This window comes from Lytechinus pictus, unplaced genomic scaffold (genome assembly GCF_037042905.1).
Source record: "Lytechinus pictus isolate F3 Inbred unplaced genomic scaffold, Lp3.0 scaffold_22, whole genome shotgun sequence".
Lineage (NCBI taxonomy): Eukaryota > Metazoa > Echinodermata > Echinoidea > Temnopleuroida > Toxopneustidae > Lytechinus > Lytechinus pictus.
The window spans coordinates 1,837,419-1,846,788 of record NW_026974142.1 but is presented as its reverse complement, the minus strand read 5'-3'; the positions used below and the strand labels follow the sequence as shown (position 1 = coordinate 1,846,788).

At 38.5% G+C, this 9,370-nt stretch overlaps 1 long non-coding RNA gene across 1 annotated transcript; it reads right to left on the bottom strand.

The window, feature by feature from the left end:
- Positions 1-1,712: 1,712 nt before the first annotated feature.
- On the bottom strand, positions 1,713-9,052 carry LOC135157985 (uncharacterized). The gene is made up of 3 exons (XR_010296825.1): positions 8,888-9,052; positions 4,843-4,959; positions 1,713-4,306 (listed from the first exon to the last, which is right to left on the bottom strand). It is a non-coding gene; the product is annotated as an uncharacterized LOC135157985 (long non-coding RNA).
- Between the last annotated feature and the right edge of the window lie 318 nt (positions 9,053-9,370).

Genomic DNA, 9,370 nt, shown 5'->3' with positions numbered 1-9,370 from the left:
GTTGATAGGGGAATACTTCTGGCAAGAGATTGGCGGTACTGGTGTTTCATGAGTAAAGAATTTGTCAACTGCCGATTTAGGGTATCAACACCTTCCAAGGTAAGGCCAATATCTGGCATGTCTTGATAGGGGAATACTTCTGGCAAGAGATGTGGCGGTACTGGTGTTTCATGAGTTAAGAATTTCTCAACTGCCGATTTAGGGTATCAACACCTTCCAAGGTAAGGCCAATATCTGGCATGTCTTGATAGGGGAATACATCTGGCAAGAGATGTGGCGGTACTGGTGTTTAATGAGTTAAGAATTTCTCAACTGCCGATTTAGGGTATTGGCTTTTGTGCGTCGATTTGTCTTCAGTTGTGTTATGCCAGTATTATCCGACCTGGTTTGCTTGATGAAGCTCTAGAAGCGTTTCATAAAGTCAAACTTCTCCCTTATAAAAAAAATTGAATGGTATACCATTGAAATACCATACACCATACACCATTGAAACACCATTGATATACCATTGGAATACCATTCGCACAGCACCCATCATACACCAATGGTATACCATTCAAGCCCCAATGGTATACCATTCAAACTAATTTAAATAATTGGGACGTTACTATTACCATATTCATGAGCACCATTTACCATTCATATACCATTGATCAAACACCATTCACCATTGATCTACCATGGCCACTATAGACAGGTTTACCATTGACCACCATTCAGCCACCATTCACTGGCCTACCATTTACCATTCAGCCACCGTTCACTGGACACCATTGGTCTACCATTCACCTTACACCATTCACCATACACCATTCACCTACCATTCACCATACACCGTTGACCCATTCACCGTACACCATTCGCGTACCATTCACCGTACACCATTCACCATACACCATTCGCCTACCATTCACCATACACCGTACACCTACCATTCACCGTACACCATTCGCGTACCATTCACCGTACACCATTCACCATACACCGTTCACCATACACCGTTGACCCATTCACCGTACACCATTCGCGTACCATTCACCGTACACCATTCACCATACACCATTCGCCTACCATTCACCATACACCGTACACCTACCATTCACCGTACACCATTCGCGTACCATTCACCATAAACCATTCGCCTACCATTCACCATACACCGTACACCTACCATTCACCGTACACCATTCGCGTACCATTCACCGTACACCATTCACCATACACCGTTCACCATTGCCCTACCATTCACCATACACCATTGACCTACCATACATTGTACACCATTGGCCTACCATACACCGCACACCATTGACCTACCATTTACAGTTCACCATTGGCCTACCATACACCATACACCATTGACCTACCAATCACCGTACACCATTGGCTTACCATACACCGTTGACCTACCATTTACCGTACACCATTGGCCTACCGTTCACTGTACACCATTGTCATACCATACACTCTATACCATTGGTCAACCATTCAATTTACACCATTGGCCATACATTATAGACCACAAGTGTACTGTGAATGGTAGACCAATGGTTTACACTGAATGATAGACAGTAGACCAAAGGTGTACAATGTATAGTAGGCCAATAAAGTACAGTGAATGGTAGACCAATGGTGAACAGCATATATAGCTCGGGTTAATGGTAGGTTTGATAATGGATTAAGTATGCACAAGAAAAAAATGATGAAAACAGTTATTTCAAGAACGTCAAATGTTTTTACTATAAGAAGTTTAAGTACAGCATAAATGGAACACAGTATTCACAAGTATAGACTTTATAATTAAAGCACATAAGTTATGAATATATATGACTTTGCTCCTCGTTGACATCTATACTCTGTCAATCTTGGTATCTAAAATAAACATGTATCAAGACAGAGTTTAATTGAAAAACACAACAAATTAATACAATTTCCAAGAATAAACATGTTCTCTCTGATGGCTTTTTACGTGGATTGAGTACTTGGCAAAACCACTGTTCTGCAAACAAACCCGATACTTGATACCTGATACCTGATACTGATACAAGGTTAATACAATAACCTTGATTTTAAATCTGTTGTGTGTAATTGCTTTCACACAGCTACTTCAATGACATTAATAAAATATTTTTTTTACTAATAAGTTCAAGTACAAAAGAGTGGAACCCAGTATTGACAAGTACATGTATGGCATAAAAGCACCAGCATTATGAATACATGTGACTGCACGACTCTACAAGAGGTCAATGATTGCACTCCACATAGATATTATGTTAATCTTCCTATAAACAAATCTAAATGTAAGACAGAGTTTGGACAACAAACTGATGAACACCAAATTTCGAAGATTAAACTCAAAATGTGTGATAGCCTTCACATGGCCAAATGATTAAAGGTAAAGAGTACCAAACTTAGAGGAAATAAATATCCCCAAAAGGGGGGAAAATAGTACCCCCATAAAAATAGAACCTCCTAATATTTCTCTATTTTCTTTTCACCTAAAAGATATATCAAACGGCGTGTTTCTACATAGAATCGTTAAAAGGTATTACCCGCGTAAGTATCCAGAATCCCGGAAAACTTTCCTGTAGAATTTTGTAGAAACAGACGCGATGCGGTTTATTGATAAACTGCTTCAAGCAAAATATGGTTTCTCATAACCATCTCTGAGAGGTGGTTATTGCCATGTTAATCCGTTTAACTTTTCTGTAAAAACACACGGCAAAATAGCGTATCGTGTCTGGCGGAAGTGCTTAATCCCGGAAGTGCAATTTCGCAGTACATAAATTTGCACATTCTGGCCTTTTCGATCTCGCCAGCTGATCGTGCAACACGTATACCTGCTACATTGAGTGAGATCTACCACAAATTTTGAAAATTTTCCTAAGAAGATGCAATTTTTGACATATGTACAATGCAACGTGAGGTTATAGGTTGAATTTTCCGATTTCCGCCGTATTTGCAACGCGAAAAGTGAGTTAATCAGATTATTCGGTTTGTAGAAGCAGGTTGGTTTAAGGGCGATAAGGTTTTTCGAGTCCGGAAAAGATAAATCGTTTTTAATGATTTTCTGTAGAAACATGCCAAAAGTTTATCATAAATACATTAAAGATACATAAAGAAATAAATAATATCTATATCAAAAATAGAATATATAGAATAATAAAGAATATATCATGAAAATAGAAAAAAAAAAAAGAAAAATAGCGACATCTTTTTAAAATATTTTGCAAATCATATAGAAAATAATTCTTAGTAGCACATCTATTTTTTAACTATTTCCCATAGTTCAAATATACAAGATTCCCACTTATTTCTTTGTTGTCTATTTTTGTTGTGTTGAATCAGATGAATAACTCAACTATGTGTGAGAAAAAATATAATTTTTGTCTTACACAGTATATCAGTAGTCAATCGTAATTTTTTACAACCTACATTGTAGCTTGGACAAAATTTGAATTCATATAATACAAAAAAATATATAAATTGGGATCTTGTATATTCATGAGGACTTGCAGAGAACAGTTTTACCAAAAAATAACAACTTTAATTCGTCATAATTTCGTTAATCCTCATTCAATTTTGATGAAATTTTCAGTGTTTTTTGTTTGTCTGATGTACACTTTGTGTTTGAATCACATAACTTTTAAATGTGAGTACCTAGAGTAGAGTACCTAACCCTTCAATCAAATCGGTTAGACGACCGGTTACATTTTACATATAACATAGTTATAAGGAGAATGAAGGGGACCATAGAAAGAAAGCATGAGGAAAGGGGAGATTTAGGTAGGAAGAGAATTAATCAGAAAAGCATAATGTTGACAATTTCGTTAAAATCTGATAACAAAGTCTTTGATTTGAAGGTTTAGCAACATTTTGGGAAAAATTACTGGAATGTGCACATGGTCGTCAGGAATATGTGTTAGGCTTATGTTATAAAATGAAATCATAATAATTTCATATTTTCGTACACGTGTGTATGATATGTCCCACGTAGCATAAAATGATTTCAAGCAATGCATGTGTTTACATTAAATAAATCTTCACTCCACTTTTTAGTTCTTGGAGGTCAAAATGTGAATAAACATGACTTCTTGTTATAAAATACAAAAGAACAAGTGGGGGTATGACAGCTTGTTAACTGTGGGTGCGTCGTGGTCTAGTGGTTCTGACTCTCACCTTTCAACAGAGTGTCGTGGGTTTGAATCCTAGCAATGGTGTTTTCCTTCAGCAACACATTTATCCACTGTGCTGCACTCGACCAAGGTGAACTGAATGCGTACCCGGCAAGATTAATTTCTTGCAGCTGTAATAAGGAATATGGGATGAAAACAATGCAAAGGACAGTATGTCAGCTACGGGTTCAAAACATCAATGCTTGTCGTGCGTGCAAGCTTTCTTGAGAAATTGATATATTTTTCTAAAATATCGAGAAATTTGCATAATACACTACCCTTCAATTGAATAGTACCAATTAACAAATATCAACAAAACATTTTGTACAATATGATAAAGAAATTCATGTTTAACCATAGATTAGCAGAAAATAACCTGTTATATTAATGGGAGGTTGCCCAAATGATGACAAATACCATACCACATGCATACCTGGGGCCAAAGTGTCCACCCCCCCCCCGCCAGCATATTGATTTTTTTCCAGGGGGGGGGGGGTGTTAGAAAGGACGTGTAATCCTATAAACGGGGATGACATTTGGTTTTTTTCAGTATTTTTACCATTCCTCACAAGTTTTTTTTTCAGCTATGCCACTGCAGGAGTACAATCTGTTTTATTTAATGAAGCTTTGCAATTTTTTCCACTGAAGTGAATTCTTACACAATTACCTTTCACAAACTCCAGTTGTTTTCTTGTAAACGGTTTTCTGTGTTCAACACCTGTAGTTTCCTTCCCAGATAATCCTGGACCATCTACATTATCATCCAGTGTATCCGTCGTCCAATCTTAAATGAAATAAATTTCAATTTGAGTGTTGGAAAATATGCATGTGCAGATAAAAACAAAAATATAATACTAATATAGTAAAACTTTCTTTAAGCTCCAAAATGCAATGATTCACTCATATACAGCATCATGATAATTTTTATTTTAACATATGCAGCAAATTCACTTGAAAATATGTTTGAAATTGATGTCACAGAAATAAAATTCCCCCACCAAAGATTTTCTGTGTGTGCATGCTGGAAATATATAGATCAATATAACACAGTTACTCTGCTGCGTAACGTGTTTTGATCAGCAATCATGTAGGTATGCAAGAGAAAATTATCTAATAGAAAAAGAATGATCTGAAGTCATATTTCCAGAGCAGCAGTTTTCAAAAGGTAGGCCTAATCAATTAATTGATAACATTCAATATGATTTTCTTTTCTTGGTATTGACAATCACAGTAACGGATCCAGATGGGCACAATTGACCTGTGCCCCCCCCCCCCCCTTGAGCAATAGTCATTCAATGGCCCGAATTCAAAAAGGTGGTTTTGAAAACCCCGGTTGAGTCCATGTTTTATGGAGATTTCCTGTATAAATTACGCTTATTTACAGCGTATATCAAAATATGTCCAATGCTGATGCGCGCTTTTGTCACAGTGCGCCAAATTGACGCCTGTTGCCGTGGTTATCCACGCTATTTCAATCACGAGTCCACTGTTTTGAATTAATGAGTCCACTCTTCAAACAGTGGACTCATGAATAAAATAGCGTATCTAACCATGGTAACAGGCGTCAATTTGGCGCACTGCGACAAAAGCGCGCATCAGAATTTGACATTTTTCATACACGCGCCAGATACGTGCTAAATTAAGCGTAATTTATACAGGAAATCTGCATACACCATGGACTCAACCGTGGGTTTTCAAAACCACCTTTGTGAATTCGGGCCAATGTGTTTAATGTAAATATGGCGTCTTTACACAAGTGTGTCCCTCCTTTTGAAAGTTACAGCAAATATTTCTAACGGAAATATATACCGTGTTTACACTTAATCGGCTTTTTCATAGCGTGTAAAACACGATTAACTTGCATCGGCTCGCGGTTCAGAATCAGGAATTTGCACACCAAAGTAGTAGGTTCAGAACTGCGAGCCGATGCAGAATCGGCTTTTTTACTACGTGTAAACAGAAAGCCGATTCTGCATCGGCAATTGGTGCGCATTTCATTTACTTTACCATTGTGACATAATTGTAAACGCACGGATCCAGCGTTGTCTTTATTATGACGTATATTATTGGTGAGCGTATCAATTGAGGTTTTTGACACGCGAGCCGATTCTGCACCGCAAGCTGTAACAGCGTGTAAATGCAGTGCAAGATAAACCAAAAGCCGATTCTGCATCGGATTTTGGTACTGAACCAAAAGCCGATCAAGTGTAAACACGGTAATTGTCTCATACACAAGTAAAGATCTCTTTTTTTGTGCTTGTTCAAGTTTCCTGGGAAAATGTGCCCCCCCCCCCCTTGAGAAATCCAGGATCCGTCCCTGGACAATCATATGCCAGTGGGTGAATTCTAGACATTATTTTGGGCAAGTTTTTGATCAGTAAATAAATAAACACAGATAAAAAGTGATCACATGACAAACTTAATTAAAAAAAATATAATTAACAAAATTTTCCACCAGAAATTGTCTACACACATTTTGAGGTCAATACACAGTATGCCCATTTTTCCAAACATCACGATCGGGAACGGCGGTATTTTGGCTCCATTCCCGATGTTATCGTAATGGTGGGAGCCATGCCGGGGTGGAATTCAGAGACCAGTGAGTTGGGGGGAATTTCCCCAGGCCAAGCCAGTCCGGGTTGAGAGCCAAAACAGCGAAGATCAGAAGCTGTTATGTCTCCGAAAAATACCAAATAAACACCAAGATAATGTGACCATTTACCACTATTCATGAACCAAGCTCATCTATTTTCTCGAATAATCTAACTTAATTTATCCTTTACATGAATTTCAGCCACTTTGAGCAGTGGAAACAGCATTAATTTAGCTTTGATCTCGACGTCTTAGTTAAAATTCTTAGTCAGATTTTGCCAAACGAACGCAGAGGGCAGCAACACTGTTGACTTCGTGTTTGCGCGTTGTAATCGCAAACTTCAGCAAATATCCAAATAAATATACGGTGGAGTGAGACCCTAAATCTGATAACTCGAATGATGAAATCATGGTGGAAGCCGGAATAAAGATGTTCCTGATGCTCAGTGAATTGATTCGGACAAATATTTAGGTTAAATTAGTTCGCTAAACATCGCAGGGTACGAAAGTGCATTAGGGATTAGCGGGCCCAGGTTTTTCTTAGGGCTGCAGCAGCGGTGTTGAGCGGTGGCTCCGAGTTCCGGGCCGATCCAGGACCCATAATTTTTTTTGCTAAACCTTCCGGTCCGGGCTCAAGCCAGGTTATCTTTGCGGGCCCCAACATTAAACATAACGTTATGATCGTTCAAATTCTCAGTCAGACATCACTTTGCTTGGCTCTGCCATTATTTATAAGAACTGAAGTTAGCGACCAAAAGATTTGCCTGCGGCAGTTTGCATGATTTGGTTACGAACTTCAGTCCATATAAAAATTACGGCAAAGCAACGCATGAGGATTCACACAATGACGTAGAGATCGAAGCCGATATACAGCTGTTCCCGATATTCGGAAAAGCGGTGGGCATATGGACATTCAAATGCAATTCAGACTTGATATGACATTTGAGAACAACATTTGGTGGTGAATTTTGCTCAAAGTTGGTCGGTGAGAAATTAGTGCCCAATCCCACGGAAAAATCCCAAGGAAAAAATTCAGAAATTGTGATTTTAGTCAGCTGGCATGGCTGAGTTCAGATTACCGGTAGTATAGGCCCTTTTGGGGGGGGGGGGATACATTTACATATACATGTAAACTACGAATTTTGTTTACAAACGTCAAAAACTATGCCAATTTTTATATTTGAACAAATTATATCGTATTCATATGTAATAAATATTCTAAAAAACCTTAGGCCTAACCAAGAAGAAAATATCACATAACTCGCTAATACCAAAATCCCGCCATGTTTTCAGAACACTTCTTGATTTATCATGGAATATTTCTCTGCCTCAATTTCTAAAATATGTTAATTCCAAACAGTTGTAGGTTTTCTCTGAATAATTATTGCAGTCTCTCTAGAAAAATTGAATAGGAATCGTTTGTCACTCTCTCCAGTCACAGTTCCACACACAAAGTGCACATTTTACCATTGAAATTGCATGCGCAATAAGTGGTGCGTAGCTTTTTAGGGCCTGCGTAGCCTTTAAGGCTTTACTTTATGTTTTAAAATTTAGGACACCTTACCATGTTTCACCTGAATACTACCATGTCCATGTCATCTTAATTTACCAACATTATCTACCAGCAACAACAAATTATAGGCCTCATTCCAGAGCAATAAGGTTTCCATTTCAGTGAAACAATGTCAATGTTGTGCAGTAACCAATGGCCTAATTGACACTTTGACAGTCAATGTCATGACAGTACTGCACTGTACAGTATTAATTTAACAAGTCATTCATTCATAAATTCATACCGGTATTCAGAGATGGTTTTGTAAAACATTGACAATAGATATCAGGCCATACGAGCGAATTACTACTCAATGACAATGCTCGGCTCAGCTCACCTCAGCCAATACAATTACAAAGCATATTAACGCACCCCATAATCCATTTCGCCAGAGACAGGCGTGTCCCGGCCCGCGCCAACGGGGCAGTGGCGGTACGGTGGCAGTGAAACCCCGTGGCAGTACAACGACATCTAACACTAACAGTAACACTAACAGTAACATTCTAGAAAATCAGGCCGAGCCACTAACTACGAAAACAATATCAAAGAAAATTGTTATCTAACTTACTGTTTAGCGTATTCTGCGAATGAATTTGAAGTCGTTGTCCGAATCTGACCTGTGTTCCTTTAGTTTATGATGAATTATAGACGGACTTCTGAACAGCAAGACAGTGGTTGATCGGGTTCTTTTTTCAAATATTGCAATTGGCGGTTACATGCGTACGTGCGCGCGCGCGTGCGAGAACAACACTACATACCGTACATAGAGCTAGAGCGAGCTAGCTAGCAGCGCAGCCAACACATCCCGATATTGGGGGGGGGGGGGTAAATCAAGACCAAATCAGGGGGAGGGGGCTTCTTAGCCAAGATACATCCCGATATGGGGGAGGAGTGAATTGCATGTAAGACCAAATCAGGGGTGTCTTTTTCTTGATTGGTTCTGGGTTGGCAATTAACCATGCAGTCGATTTTTGCCACTGCTTATCCTTTGAAAGGATCTATGAAAAAAATCATTTTGCTCAATTTTTTTCTGTTCTATAATTCCATGTCT